General features: G+C 40.8%; 1 protein-coding gene across 1 annotated transcript in view; it reads right to left on the bottom strand.

The window, feature by feature from the left end:
* ABHD13 (abhydrolase domain containing 13) overlaps positions 1–14,807 on the bottom strand; it is a 20,982-nt gene extending 6,175 nt beyond the window's left edge. Inside the window, exon 1 of the mRNA XM_045283952.1 lies at positions 14,708–14,807. The gene's annotated coding sequence lies outside the window, so the exon portion shown is untranslated. The remainder of the gene's footprint in view (positions 1–14,707) is intronic.
* Between the last annotated feature and the right edge of the window lie 1,071 nt (positions 14,808–15,878).

The raw sequence follows: 15,878 nt of genomic DNA, 5'->3' as shown, positions 1-15,878 counted from the left end.
AAAAAAAAAAAGAAGTTTATTAAACTAGACTGAGGAATAAAAATATCCCCTCTCTGCCTGGAGAAATTCACATCTAAAGGTAAATAATAATACCAATTAAGCTCTAGACTTTAGTATTCTTTCAATTTTAAGAAAGAATATAGTCTTTCACATCTGATTGAAAAGAAATTCCAAATTGTTAATGTCATGAACGGTGCACCACTTAAAATATAATCCCTTTTGAAGTTTGACACTGGGGGGGGGGGTCAACATAGATTGCCAGATGTAAGAAGACAGTAACACGGAGAGAAGAAGGAACAGACATTGTATTCAAGAAATAGGAACAAATGAAACCAAAATGCCTACTGGAAAAAATTAAAAAAAAAAATCTGAAATATCTGACCAGTATAATGAAAACAATAAATGATCAAAAGTTCATTTTTTTAATGAGATTAAATCAAAATATTTATGGGTTGTCTTAAAAAAGAAAGTAGATAGAACTAATCTAGCCTTTATGTACTTAGTTGCCTAAGTGTAAGAAACAAACTATATTCTGTTTTATCTACTGAAATAACCACCACAAAGAATGTTTCTTAATAATAGGCAAGATTTTATAGTTGATTTTAAATGTTTTTACTATTTGTCATAATTTAATAAGAAGTTGAAAATATGAAAAAACAAACCCACTGCCAGCAGGTGGTTGGCTCACAATGACCCTATCTGTCAAAGCAGAAATCGCTCCTTTGGGTTTCTGAAATTGTAAATCGTCACAGAGCTGAGAGCCTCATTGTGGTCTGGTTGGGCAGCTTGTGACCTTGAATGGTAGACCTTGTAGTTAGTAGCCCCACATGAACCCATTATGCCACCAGCCCTCCAAAAAGTATATAAAATCAAAATCAGAGCTCATAAGATTAAGTTGAATTAGATAGATTATAGAGAGATAATTAGATAAAGATGAGACAGATGACAACTAAATGTCTCACTAACACATAAAAATACATTCATACTTACCTTCCTGTTCAAAAGATTTTGACTATAAACCAATGGTATGGCATTTTTGTTAGATGTCTTAGAAATCAACACTGCCACCCAGTTGTAGCAAATTTTATTACAGTTTCTGTTACAGTAACCTAAAGAAAAACATGTACCCTATATACTTGCGTACACGCCGAGTTTTTCAGCGTATTTTTAATGCAGCTTTTATGGTAAAACAAGGTGCCTGAGCTGCTATTCAGGCCGGCTTATACGCCAGTACATACGGTATGTGGGGCAAAACAAAAATCCATCCTGAAGAAAACTATTTAAGGAATACCTCTACACGGGCTAAAACTTAGACAAAAACAAAGTTATAGTATAGCACTCAAATAATAAGTCTATTATATATACTACACTGCATCAGGTCATTTTGCCATTGCTGCTAGGTGACACAGTTGGTTTTGACTTACGGGGACCCTATATACAGCAGACCAAAACACTGCCTTGTACCCTCATCAAAACTGTTGCTACGTTTGAGCCGATTGAAGGCACTGTCAATCCATCTAACTGATGGTTTTCCTATTTATCAATGACCCTTTACTAAGCATGAGGCCCTCTTCCATGGACTTGTCCATCCCGCTAACAGATCCACAAGGTACATAAGGTAAATGACACTATCTGGCCTTCTAAGGAGCACTCTGGCTGATCGCTTGACCCAAAGCGGATGTGTTTGTTGTGGTAGTTCACAGTAATTCCAGTATTTTTCTCCAATACTGCATTTCAAACCCAACCATTTTTCTCCAGTCTTCCTTATTCACTGTGTAGCTCTCACATGCTAAGAAAATGGAGCAGGGTCCTGTCTAACCTCCTTCAGGTTTACAAGGGAGGAACGGGAGGTGCATCCAGTTCCACACCAGTCTAAGGTCATCTGTCCCAAGGCAAAGGTCAGACATGCCCCCACTGTTCAACTTCCTTTACCCTATTCTGACACCAACCGGCCTTCCGATGACTCTGCTTCTCTGCTGAGTTTGATAATCAGTTGCATGGCCACCCAGAACTTGCTTAATACAATTTTTGGGGTTTATTAATGAAGTTAACAGGTTCCCACGGGTCATGATCAAAAAAACATTAAGGACACAGTCTAATGTCCACAGCAACACCTCTTCTCAGCCATGTATTTCTCTGGTTTTCAGACTCAGTCAAGTGGCCCTGTGCCCTCCGCCTTGTTTTGTGGGCCAGGAAGCCAGCGCTCCCTCGCTGCCCCGGCACTGCTCCTCTACCTGTACCTCTGGTCTCAGTGTGGACCCGCTGCTTTGTCTCACCGTCTCAGTAGTACATGCTCTCTGGTGCCTCTGCCACTTCCCCCAGAGATCTTACATACACTCCACTGGTCGGCGCGTCTTTCTTGATGTTGACAAGATTCTCCCTGATTCTGGGATGTCTCTCTTAGATAGCCAGTGGAACAGTGTGTTTCATATAGTTCCAACTCAGTGTGACTCGGTGCACAACACAAAGATACACGGCCTGCTCCTGAGCCATCCTCCCAATTGTCATGTTGGAGCCCACTGTTGCAGTCTCTGGGTCAACCTTCTGGTCTTGACGGTCTTCCTCTTTTACTCACAATAGACTGTCCTCTCCTGATAACGTGTCCAGGGCGTGTGAGCCACTGTTTCACCTTCTGCCCTTCCAGAAAACATTCTGGATAAACTTCCTGCTAGACAGAATTATTTGTTCTACTAGTACAGTGTCTCTCAACCTTCCTAATGCCATGACCCTTTAATATAGTTCATGTTGTGGTCACCCTCCCCCTACCATAAAATTATTTTTGTTGCTATTTCATAACTGTCATTTTGCTACTGTTATGAATTGGGAAACCCCTGTGAAAGGTCATTCAACCCCCAAAGGGGTTGCAACCCACAGGTTGAGAACCGCTGTACTAGCAGTTCACGGTCCTTTCAATATTCTTTGTCATCACCATAATTCAAATGCATTTTTTTCCTTCTCTGGTAGTTCTCATTCATTATCCAGCTTTCACATACAGATGAGCCAAGTAAAAATAAAAAGGCTTAACTTAGACACTCCTAATTCTCAAAGCAACATCCGTGCTCTGTAACACTTTAAAGAGGTCTGTTCCAGTGAGTACTCTTGGTCTGTGCACAGTAGTGTTTCCCAAAGCAGACCCATACTGGCTCGTGGTTGGAACTGGAATAACTCAGAGTGGCAAAAGCAGAGATTGACACTTTATCCTCATTGTCATGAAGGTGCTGAATTTTTCTGAAACAGGAGTAGTAGGCCAAGTAAGTTTGGGTTCCTATAATGTATAGGTCTCATTAGAGTGCAATTCTGGATTTGTGTTCTGGATTTCCCATTCTACACAATGCTATCCAGTTTATCATCCACATCACAGCAACCTACAAGCCATGACTGTATGTCTGATACACTGATAAGTGGTGGTAAATGGCGGCTGAGAGGGTGGGAGAATTAGATATGCAGACTATAGACACTAAGTCAACAAATAACCTCTCATCTCCCAAGCTGCCTCTATATTATAAACACTATTACTATATACTTTTAGTTGTACCTTAATGCTTGTATCTTTAAAAAATTATTTCTTAACTTACTCCATTTTCTAATTCTGCTTTTGCTATGGTATCATAGTAGCTTTCACATGTCAAACTTTGCCAACACTGATTTGTGGCTTTAATCACAAGTAAGAGTTACTACCCTGCTTCCCCGAAAATAAGACAGTGTCTTATATTAATTTTTGCTCCCAAAGATGCGCTAGGTCTTATTTTCAAGGGATGTCTTATTTTTCCATGAAGAATATGGTACACATTTATTGCTGAACAAAAAAAAAGGATATTTATTACCTGTATACGGTACAGTAGTAGTAATCGCAAACCAGCATAACCAGACAAACTGTGAATCCTACAATACCAAGAATTTCTTGTTACTCCTCCCCCACGCAAGCGAGCCAGACTGTCAGAGCAGAGCAAGCAGCGGGCAGCAGCTTGTCCTGGCAGCCGCGCGCGCGGGCTCTCTGATTAAAAGAGACCTCGCACTTCCTGTCTGCTCCACCTGTGCTCCGGCCAACATCGAGCTGTTTCACAGTGCCAGCCGCCACAGTCCAGAGTCCAGAGTTACAGTAGCTTCGGGGGGGCCTTATTATTGGGGTGGCCTTAATTTCGGGGAGGTCTTATTTTCGAGGGGGATACCTTATATTTCAGCGAGAGGCAAAACTGTAAGTAGGTCTTATTTTGGGGGGATGTCTTACTTTCGGGGAAACACGGTAAGAATTTGATTAATCAGATTTTATCAAGGTATCACATAAAATTCAATATCTAATAAACTATCTTCAATAGACCCTACAATTCATCTCCTAAGTGGCAATATATTGACTTTGTTTTTGCAATATATTAACTCATCTTCCAACATACTTAAATTCTTTATGTTTCTCCCAAAGGGTAAGTGTTTTTAAGGCCTCATTCACTGTTCTTTTAGGCTACCAAATTCTTTTGCTCAATAATTTCATTCTTTCTCATGGTTCAGTAATTACCTTTGTAATATTCCCAATTTATACCTGTTCTTTATCTAGAATTTCGATCTGTTTCATTGCTATCTTAAACTTGCCCCAAACGAAACTCATTCTCTTACCTTGTTGAAAGCTTTACTTATGTATAAAAAAAATTACTTATGTGATATACAAATACATCTACCCACCTGCCTACTGACCTACCTATTTATCTATCTGGGTCCTGGTGGCAAAGTTGATTACTTGTTGGGCTGCTTAACTTCAAGGTCAGCAGTTCAAAACCAACAGTTGCTCCTCAGGAGAAAGATGAGGCTTTCTGCTACCATAAAATTAATCTTAGAAATCCACAGGGTGAGTTCTACTCTGTCCTTACAGGGTCACTGGGTCATTGAGAACGGACTCAATGGCAGTGAGATACACACAGACACACACAGTTTGATTTGGGGATTCACTGTAAAATAAAATGTTAAATAAAAGTTGATATACTATAATATCAAAAATAAGGTCATCATAATAAAATGTTTAGATCATGCTTTGAATTAAAAAATAAATCACAGGAAAATGACCTTGTGACTTCTTTGTACATGAAGTAGTTAGAGGTTCTGCATTAATATTAATAAGTATTTCTCTAGAAATAACCCATAAAGTAAGTATTAATATTTGTTATAATGTTGATTGTTTCCCTTTTTAGAGAATGGCTTTGAAGTATTAGCAGTATCTTGAGATGCTGTAAGAATTTTGATCACATGATTATAACTTTCCGATATGCTAACGATCAGCTTGAGAATTTTGTCTTCATCAACCTTGAGAATTTTGTCTTCATCAACCAGGCATCTTTTTGTTGTTTTCACCTTCGGTGCTCCTAATATGCTGTCTGTTAGCATTCTGTGGGAGGAGCCCAGGCAGTGAAGTAGTTATTTACGCAGTGGGCTACAAATCAAAGGTCCTTGGTTCCAATTCACTAGCAACTCCGTGGGGAAAAAAAAAGATGTGACAGTCTTTGTGCGTAGATTCAGCTTTAGAATCCTGATGGGGAGTTTGGCTTGACTTACTGAGGTGGCTCAGAGTTGGCAATGACTCAGTGATAATGGGCACATAATAACCAATTTAAGAAAGAATTTTTCAACCATAAAGCTATCAGAACCACTATGACCACCAGCAATGTGTAACAGAGTTAGTCAGCTGAGTTAAGGGCAAGCTGATTTGCTATCCACTAAGGATCTCATTTTCTCAGTTAGCCGCTAACAGCAGTATGCTCACATACACAGGATTGATGGTTTGGTGGCAGAATTCTTGCCTTCCATGAAGGAGACATGGGTACAAGTACTGGAAAGCGCACTTTATGGAGACACCATTGGTCAGTGAATGGAGGCGTACATGTTGCTCTGATGGTCATAGTGGAGCTTCCACACTAAATACACTAGGAAGAAAAGATGATCTACTTCTAAAAACCAGCAAATGGAAACCCTATAACTCTACTGATTATGGGGACAGCACAGTACTTCACTCTACTGGGTTGGAGTTACCATGAGTTCAGGCCCACCCAACATCGGGTGAAATCAATTCTTGTTTACATGTATATAACTACTACCCATTTTAACAAAAAAAAGTATTTAAAAATAAGAGAGCAGGAGGATGGTGACGGAGGTGTTTGTGTATTAAGTTGGGGAAGAAGGAGATAAGATTTCCAATAGTTCCACAGCTCTGTAGTTCCTAGACTACTGACAACAGTTCCATAGTGATTTCCCAGGCTCTTCAACAAGAAATAATAGTTACCAAATGCACCCTGTCATACTATTTATACGTAAAGACAGGTCATAAAGATGTGCAGACACTTGCTAGTGCTGCTGTTGTTAGCTACCATCTAAATCAACCTTCGGCTCTTCTGGAGCCCATGCACAATGGAACCAAATGCAGGCCCTGTATATCCTCATGATCAGTAGTAAGACTGCACTGCTGTGCTCCATTGGCTGATATTCAGAAGTTGACTGCCAGGCCTTTCTTCCTAGGGTCTTAATCTGGAAGCTCTACTGAAACCTGTTCAGCATTACAACACCCAAGCTTCAACTGGCAGACACCATTTATGGGTGGTAGCTATGTTTGAGCTGCACAGGAACTGAACTTGGGAACTACTACATGGAAGGCAAGAATTCTATCACTGAATCAGCTTAGACCTGCAGACTATAAAAATTGATCAATGTTCAGTCCTTATTCAGATACCTCATGAGATATCTACTCAACAACAGCAAAAGAAAACCTGAACTCACTGCTATCGAGTCAATGCCAACTCAGTGATCCTAGAAGACAGGGTAGAACTACCGCTGTGAGTTTTCAAAACTGTAACTTGTACTCTGATCAGGAGGTAAACATGGACATATTTAGCCATATTCATCTAACATAAGATCATTTAATTACACAGGAGACAAAGAATTTCAATAAAAATACCTAGCAAGTATATTATAGAAAAATTAAGAGTAGTTGAATTGGATGAACTTTAAGGTCCCTATTAAGCCTGAGAATTTTCTAAGCCAGTGGTTCTCAAAATGTCATATTCCTGGAAGTTCTGAAGATCCTTTCAAAGACTCTGCACAATAATTTAGAATAGTAGTATAATAATAATATCATTGTTTGCCCTTGTCACTATTTGACATTTGCACAGATGGTACGAAAGCAATGAGGAGTAAGACTGCTGGTGCCTTAACAAGACTCAAGGCAGTGGTAACAAAGTGTGGGGATGTCCTTTACAATAAACCCATAATTTTAACGAACTCACATTACAAACAAGACAAAATTTTTACTTGAGTGTCCTTGCAGCAGCAGCAGCAGAAATAAGTTAAATCTCAACTACATATCAATGAATTTTACTGTAGAAATTGTTTAACTGGTGTATGTTTCATGGGGCATATTCTTATCAATAAAATTTAAAATCTCCCATTACCCAGTACAAATCTTCTTAATATTTTGTGTAACAAAATGTGAAGTACCCATTTTAGTTGTCAGCTGACCCAGCCATTTTCCTCATGTGGTATTATTTATCTGAGCGGACGATTGGAAACTGGTTATTCGGATGCTGGTGTTCGGCAGTCATTGCAGGCAAAGTGAATTAAGTGCCACCATCACTGTTTTACCCCGCTTCCCAATCCTCAAGAGACGTTTCTGTTGATGGTTATATTAAAGAATGTGATTTTTCATTAGAAACTATAAAATGTGTCAGCATTTGAAATAATCTGCAAAACTGAGCAAATCAGTATTTTCGAAATGATCAATTAATAATGTCTATCATACAATCGGGCATGGGCAAAATATTCATTAAAAGTCAAGATGACCCCATGCATTTTAATTCCTTGATACTGATATAAGATTCTACAATGTAACTAATATTTATGAAACTATCACCTGTTGAATGTTGGAATAGTATTCAATAAAAATAGTCACAATTATCTAAAAATACTATAAAAATGTTCCTTGCAAACTATACAACTGTGTGAAGTCTGGTTTCTTTCACATGAGCAAAAAAATAAACAAACCTGAGATTGAATGTAGAGCCAGCTATGGTAATCCCTTGGGTCTTTTAAGCAGAAATTAAAAGTATTTTTTAAATGTTAAATGGTGCTATAATTCTATTCTTTTGTAAATACAGTTATATTAATATGTAATGGATTATTATTTTAATGAATAAAATTTTATATTTTTAACTTCCTTTAATTTTAAATACAGTAAGTACCTAGAAATGTAACCTACATATAAACAACTCATTGGGGTTCTCCATGATATATAAAAGCATAACGGTGTCTTGAAACCAAAGATTGAGGACTGCTATTTAAAGTCTGTATTACCTTTCTGCCTTTCTTACTACAGACATGCTTCCTTCAAAGAAATAATCAAGTACTACATTTACGTAAATATCTCTGTGTATTATAATACATGTAAGCCCTTACAGCCTGCTGGCGAAGAATACTGAATTGCCACGGCCTGCTAAAAGAACAAACAAATCTTTCTTGGAAGAAGTACAACCACAATACTCCTTAGAAGCAAGGATGGAAAGACTGTCTCACGGACTTCGGTCATGTTCGCAGGAGAGACCGGTCCCTGGAGGAGGGCATCATGCTTGGTAAAGCAGAGGGGCAGTGAATGGGAGGAAGGCCCTCAGCAAGATGGATTGGCCCAGTGGCTGTACCACTGGGCTCAAGCTCAGGAACCACTGTGAGGATGGAGAAGACCCAGCAGTGTTTCCTTCTGTTGGACACAGGGTCTCCACTAGTTGGAACCAACCTGACAGCATCTAACAGATGCAGCAAGAAAAGTATCTTTTAAAAATTACCGAGCATTTTTCAAGTTCTCAGGAATCATGACAATTGACCTTAAACTCTGTCTTTGTGAAAGTTGGGTATAAGAGTTCTTAACTTAGGAGATAACCCAAATATTGCTGTTCACATATCCTCAGTAGCTAAATCCTTGTTTATAACCATTATGAATGTATCTCCTTGCATATGCCTTCTTTACTCCAGTTTGAGCTTCTAAATTTGCAAATGAAAGTGGTTATCTGAATAATACCCAAAGTCTTACAACAAACTCCATTTACAGGTGATAGAGAAGCATGAAAGAAAGGTAGAGTTGGAAAATAGATACCAGATTAAAAACAACACTTTTTAATAACGAGTGTGGTTGTTGGATTTTTATGTGAATTTGCAGTGTTGTATAAGTATAGGGTTGGAGCCCATCTTCTCAATCAGGTCACAGCCTGATGAAGCCTCCTCGGGGGTGTGGTCTTTTCTACAAGAGAGACCCTGGGAACTTCTCTATGGCCATTCGCTTCCTCCTTGCTGGGACTTTGTTCGCCTCCAGGAGTGGCACCCGGGGAGTCAAAAGCCAAACAGTCAGTGCCCTGCCATGTCCTATCAATGTTGGGTCCAAGTGACTGCACCCACCGGTCTGTGATCTCCTTACTTCCCCCTTCACCTTTCTGTACCACTGGCCTTCAGCTGCATGAGTCTGAAGAGGGCTCTGTCTAGCACTGAACACATGGACTTGCATGAGACTGAGCTGAGATGCCTTCTTGATATTGAATTACTTATTATAAACTTCTTTCTTATACATGTGTGTCGCGAGTTTTGTTTCTCTAGATGGCCCAGCCTAACACACTAGTAAAGGGTAAGGTTGGCCATTTTGGTTATGTAATCTTTAATAATAATTGAAAGATCAGTAAAAGACAGGCAAGTAGCACCAACCTTAAAAACCAAAAACAAAGTCACTACCATCGAGTGGATTCTGATCCAGAGCAACTGTATAGGCCAGAGTAGAACCGCCCCAGTGGGTTTCTAAATCTTCACCAGAGTAGAAAGCCTCATCTTCTTCCCTCGGAGCAGCTGGTACCCCCAAACTACTCACCCTGTGATTAGCAGTCACTATGTAACCAACCCACTACACTACAGATCTCTACAAATCTCAGATGTGCACAAATGTAGTAATTTATATTTCAGTTAGTTTGTTATGTATTTTGTTTATATACTGTCTCTTATTTACCAGAACACTATGATCAAGGCAGCACGATTTTTTTCAGTATACATAGTTAAAACTAAGGAAAATGCTTTTTATTAACTAAGAAATCTTTACATAGTAAAACAAAGTTTATTTTAGGAGTAGTTAATGAGAGAGAAGAGGGAAAAAATAGGGGAATACAGACATATACATGGAACTGTCATGACGACGAGTTTTTAAGAGTTCAGCAGGTTTTTCCTGTGCTTTAGTAATGAAACATAGCATTTATTCTCTCCAATAAAAAGTAATGGAAATCATGGCCAACAGTTTATTAAACATTGATGCAAGTTAGAATAACAACTATATTCAACACCTTATTCTGCCCAAAACTATTACTCTTCCATTGAAGTCATATATATATGGCTCAGTTCCTTACTCAGCAAATATTTTATTAAAAACCAAAAACTAAACTAAATATAAATAAAATCCCCAAAATAAGAATAAATTCAAACTGTAAGAGTAGATACATTTTAATTATCATGCCCCAAGAACCATCAAAAATTAATCCCCAAATCAGGCAAATCTATTATTGCTCAATTATAGAAAAAATGATATAATAAATGTTGGAATCGACCAACAAACATATGCTTATTAAAATTGTTTTAAATTGTTAAAATTTTCATATTGCATATTGCATATTAATTTACTGACTGCCAAGAAAAGTTCCTTGAAAACTTAGAAGTATGTTTTTATGTATATTTGCCTAAATATGAAAACAAAAACAATTGCACTAAAAGCTACACAATCCTAAGCACAATTTTAGAGAAAAGGCTTGAGCCTTCAGTATGTTATTATTTCCAAAGGAATCCCAGTGTATTATAAATTGATCATTTTAGCAACAGCTTGTTTAAACATAAAAATTGCTTAGACATTTAAAACACAGCCAAAAGGAAAAAGATCTAGGTTCAAATGAAGACGATGACAAGTTGAAAGCAAATCCCTGTATCCTTGCTAATACAGCTCTCAGAGGAAAAGAATCAGTATCCTCTGGTGCTCATTAATTACTCCGAGAAATTAGCTGCCTCCAATCACTTCTCTCACCCGTCACATTTCAAGTTATATAGAAATGAGACTCAACATTCTTTCACCAATGTATGCTTTTTTCTGTTAGGCATTGTGCAGAAACCATGCCAGCTGCTTGGCTGAAATGGAAACACAATTAGCTGCTATCGGTATGTAAGAGACACCACAGAATGAATTATCTATTTCTCTAATGGTTACCCCCACATGTCATCAATAAATTTTCTCTCTAATGTCTATTAATAGTCCTATGGGACAGATGAACAGTAACTGCCCATGGAGACAACTGGATAGTAATTGAAGAGTTCAGAGAGCATTATAAACTAGAATTTAAAGCTGCTTAAGCAAATACCTCAAACAGATTATCCTAAGCAGCAACACAGTAGCATTTTCACACTTTCCCCTCACTCATAACAGACGACGTGGCAAATATGCCTACAGTCAATGCTGAAAGAAGAGAGATAATACATTACTGTCACTATGGAAGCTAATCACAATTTGTTCTGAGACTTTAAATATCTGTAAGAAAGAAAATAGGAGGGGGCAGAATCCACAAAAATAAAAAGGCAAATAATGGTGTTAGAATTACGGTTAAATTTCTAGCAGGCTCCAACTTATGAAGGGGTAATATTCTAAAACTTTACCTATAAATTGGTTAATGAAACTGAGACTTGATCATCTCATTAACAGGAGTGTTATAGAAGTGGGTAGATTGCCTGACCAGCTCATAAGTACATGTAATTCACATCTTGAGAATACCACACCTCTGTAAGGGACTCCAGTAGATGCATTAGTGTAGAAGTAAGAACGGTATAAAACAGTAAGTGTAAAATTGCAATAGTGTTATGAAGTCTGTCATTTGAAGAAAAAACAGGCTTAATTAGAAGAATTTCTTACATTATGAGCCCTCTTAAGGTCTATACTACAAAGGGTATTAAAGGGCGTTAGAAATGATGTAACTAAACAAGAATTACATCTGTGAGCAATAAGTACGAGTCCTTAATTAATGAAAACAAGAGAAAGAGAGTCTCCTGAGGTGAATGACTCAAGGAAAAATCAAGAACACGTTCGGTCCAAGAGTTCCCTGTACTCACAACGTTCTCTTGTCCCCAGACAACTTGGCGAGGAAAGCCTACGTTCTGACAGCACAGAGGCCTGAGGTGTGACTGAGAAAGGAGAGAGAGAGCTTGCCATCAAGTCCACCCCGACCCATAGTGACTTTAAACCGGGTTTCCAAGGCTGGTTTGAACCGCTGCCCTCGCAGTGAGCAGTCCAATGTTTACCTAAAAGTGTCATGAGGATACACACAATTTCCTAAAACGATGTCCTTTCAAAATTCCAAATTAACTATCAGCAGGGAGGCTGTCTGGTACAGTCTACAATGGGACAGCATTTTCTGGTAGTAGTTTCTGGAGTGGTAGCCTAACTCCCTAAGTCTCTCTAAATATGTATGAGCGTTTCCTCATGTGTAAGATGAAACATAACTGGAAAAAACTGTTGAAATCAACGTGATTCGGAAGCCAGGTTGCATGAAACAAAATTTAAAATATTTTATTACCTTCCAAAGCAGAATAAGTGAAAGTAAGTATACATAGAGCTCTGCCAGATTTGGATGAAAATAATAAGCCTCCCTGGAGATTACCTTGAGTATCTGTATCTAGAAATTAGGTCAAAACCTTAGTCTCCCTTCACGACACAGCTCAGATAACAGCTTCTCCAGGAAGTCTGCCTTACATTCCTACCGCCAGATTCTGTAGAGTGTAAAGGTGTCTATGATGGCACTTAGTATATCACAGTGTAATTTAACTACTTACATTATCTATCCCTCCTACCTAGACTTCCATTCCTTGATCGCAGTATCAAAACATAAGCATTTCTGTACTTTTGGTGTATAGCAGTGTCTGGCACATCCAAGCCAAAATGTTGGAATCCACTGCCATCACATCAATTACATCTCATATTGACCCATATAGCATTCCCAAGATTAATATTTATAGGTGCAGACCGATTTATCTTTCTCCCACAGAAAAAAATGGTGGGTTGGAGTTGCCCACCTTGCTGTTAGCAGCTCAATGCCTAATTCACAGCATCACCAGGCCTCTGTTAACAATTACTGAATTGCGCAATTTATGTCTTAGGTAAAATAAACACTAGAAAGTCAATCATGAATTCTAGTGCTCTCTGAGTGGAATGCATTTAGTATTTTAAATTTAATACTGAGTGGAATGAAATTTACTAGTTAGTGAACATTTGTGATTCCTTTAAGCAGGCACACAGATATTGCATCAAATGTCCAAAAGACAACATGGAGAGGATTAGGAAAACTGAATCAGCAAAACATGGGGGACCTTTTTACTTGGCGGTCACTGCTCTCACCCACTGCTATCGAGTCGATTCCTACTCACAGTTCCTGCCTAGGGTAGCGCAGAACTGGCCCTTTGGGTTTCCGTACCTGCACATCTTTACAGGAGCGGAAAGCTTTATTTTTATCCCGAGGAGCAGCTGGTGGTTTCGACAGGTCAGCTCAAAGCCTGCGACATATATACATATGTAGTGGGCTACATACACACGGGGCTGCTGGGTTATAGGTCAGCAGTTAAACCCACCAAACAAAAGATGAAGCTTTCTGCTCCCACCAAGAGTGACAGGCTTGGAAACCCAAAGGGCCAGTTCTACCCTGTCCTTCAGGGTCACGAAGTCAGAACGGATTGAATGGTGGTGAGTTTGAGTTATGTTTAGTGGTGCTACAGGACAGAGTGGAATTGTCCCGTAGAATTTCCAAACGGCTGCAAGTCTTTACGCAAGCTGACTGCATCTCTTTCTCCCTAGGAGGTGCTGATGGGGATGAGGGTGCTGCCAGCCTCTGTTAGCAGCAGTGTGCTTGGCCCCCATGCTGCCAGCACTCCTTATGACATAGAACACATTTGTAAAAGAGGTCTGTTAAAGCAAAAGCTTATTTTGTTGCTTGCTGTTCAGATGTATTGGGCAATAACTCTGGTGAAGTATTTTGCACAATTAAAAAAATCTACAAGCAACTTTATTGCATGCACAAGCTATTATTTCCAACAAGAATAACAAGGAAAACAGCGCAACAAACTTTGCCAGGATCTTATGAGTCTAAACCTCTGAAATGGCCAGATCAGAACTACTCCGGCCTCAAACCCGGTAACTGATCTTGTCTTCCACTTTCTCGCCCGTGTGTGGAAGGGTCTGGTGGCGAGGATGATTTCTAAGTACTGGCTTGTAAATAAAACTTAAATTTCACTCTGGGTCCCAAATACAAGAGCCGCTGGTAAGTGCATAAGCGCACCTTACTTTCTGGAGCTGTTTTCCCGTTTTTCTTCTCCGGCTGTGGGATTTCAGGGTTAAAACACTTTCCGGAGTGACCGCCACAGGCAGCTGTCCCAGTCGACTGGGACCGTCGGAACCAGGGTGTCGGTCACAGCCTCCTACGTTGAGCCCCACGCTTAACCCTTTCCCATACCTGAAGGTGGGACGTGTGTTTACTTCCCCTGACCCTCACGTCTCCGGCGGGATGGCAGGCTCAGCTCGGCCCGGCCTGGCCACCTGTCAGGGCGCCCGCGGCGGCCCCACACTCGCTGTGCGGAGCCGACCTCGCCGGCCCGGCCCGCAGGCGCGGACGCCCCGGGGACTCCCACTTACTTCGACTAGTTCTTAGGCAGCACAGCCGGCTGGGAGCACGCAGCCGGGTGCCGCGCAGCCGTTTCCCCCCGCGCCTCTTCCGTCGCTCTTCATCCTCCTCCTCCAGCAAAGGGGCCGCCGCCGCCGCCGCCACGGTCCGCTCGGGAGCTCCCGCGGCGCCGCGCTCGGCGCCCCCACTTCCGGCCCACGCTCAGGTGTCTCCGGCAAATGCCACCGCCGCGTCCCCCGCAACCTGCTCTCCGCCTGGCTTCCTGGAGCGAAGACCCGGCCTCCCTCCCGGGCATGCGCACAGGGCACGTCTGAGGGACGGCCCCGACGCTGGGTGCGACGGTGGCTCGGACGGACAAGAAACCTCAGTTGTCATCCTCAGCAGGAACGCGGAGGGAGCGCCTGGGAGGGGGAGCTTCTCTGCCTGCGTGAGGGCGGGGTTGGCTTGTCCTCCCGACAGACCGACGGGCCGCTGCCCCAGGACTTCCTCCCCTGGTGACACACACGCCTTCCAGCCTTGGGCAGGGCTTTTGCCCCGCGCTGGAAGTCTCTGGGTTGGAGGTGTAGTAGGCGAATCTGGGGCAAGGCCAGCTTGATGACCTTGGGGAGCTCAGAGTGCCTCAGCGATGCAGTTTTTATAGAAGAAATGGTATCGAGCTTATAGGGCTTTTATAAGTATTAGTGTGATTGCTGTATGGAATAATTATAGTACTTAGCCATGACTTTTTATCTTCCCCCAGCCCAGTCTGTATCCCGAGAGTCTTATGAGCGCCATGTGTTAGAGGCAGCTGCAGGTTTGTTTTTGTGAAACCTGAACATTGGACAATTCTTCCAAAACACAGGGGGGAGGCCCTAAAGCTTCAGCTTAATTAGTTTTACAATCACTCACCCCTGTGTACTGAACTGTGCAGGTTTTTTTTTTCAGCAAAACAAACACCACCACCCACCACCCCCAGTTATTCCCTAATCTATTTGCATTATTTTTATATATGCAAAGAATATTACAAACACACTCCAAGATGATAAGTGCTTATGGCTTTTCTATTTGCTTCCAAATTGATAGCTCGAAGAGGTCTAGAGAGGTTCTCAGTGATAGCCTCCCAGTGTAGGAGGCCTGGTAGGGCTTGATCAAGGTTAATGTAACTGAGAGGAATTACTTGAACCCAAATGAAGGCTGAGCATG

This window comes from Echinops telfairi, unplaced genomic scaffold (genome assembly GCF_000313985.2).
Source record: "Echinops telfairi isolate 266 unplaced genomic scaffold, ASM31398v2 ScPeMD7_7467;HRSCAF=8505_1, whole genome shotgun sequence".
NCBI classification, from domain to species: Eukaryota; Metazoa; Chordata; class Mammalia; order Afrosoricida; family Tenrecidae; genus Echinops; species Echinops telfairi.
Note: the sequence above shows the minus strand (reverse complement) of the source record. Positions and strands in the feature narration are given on the sequence as shown.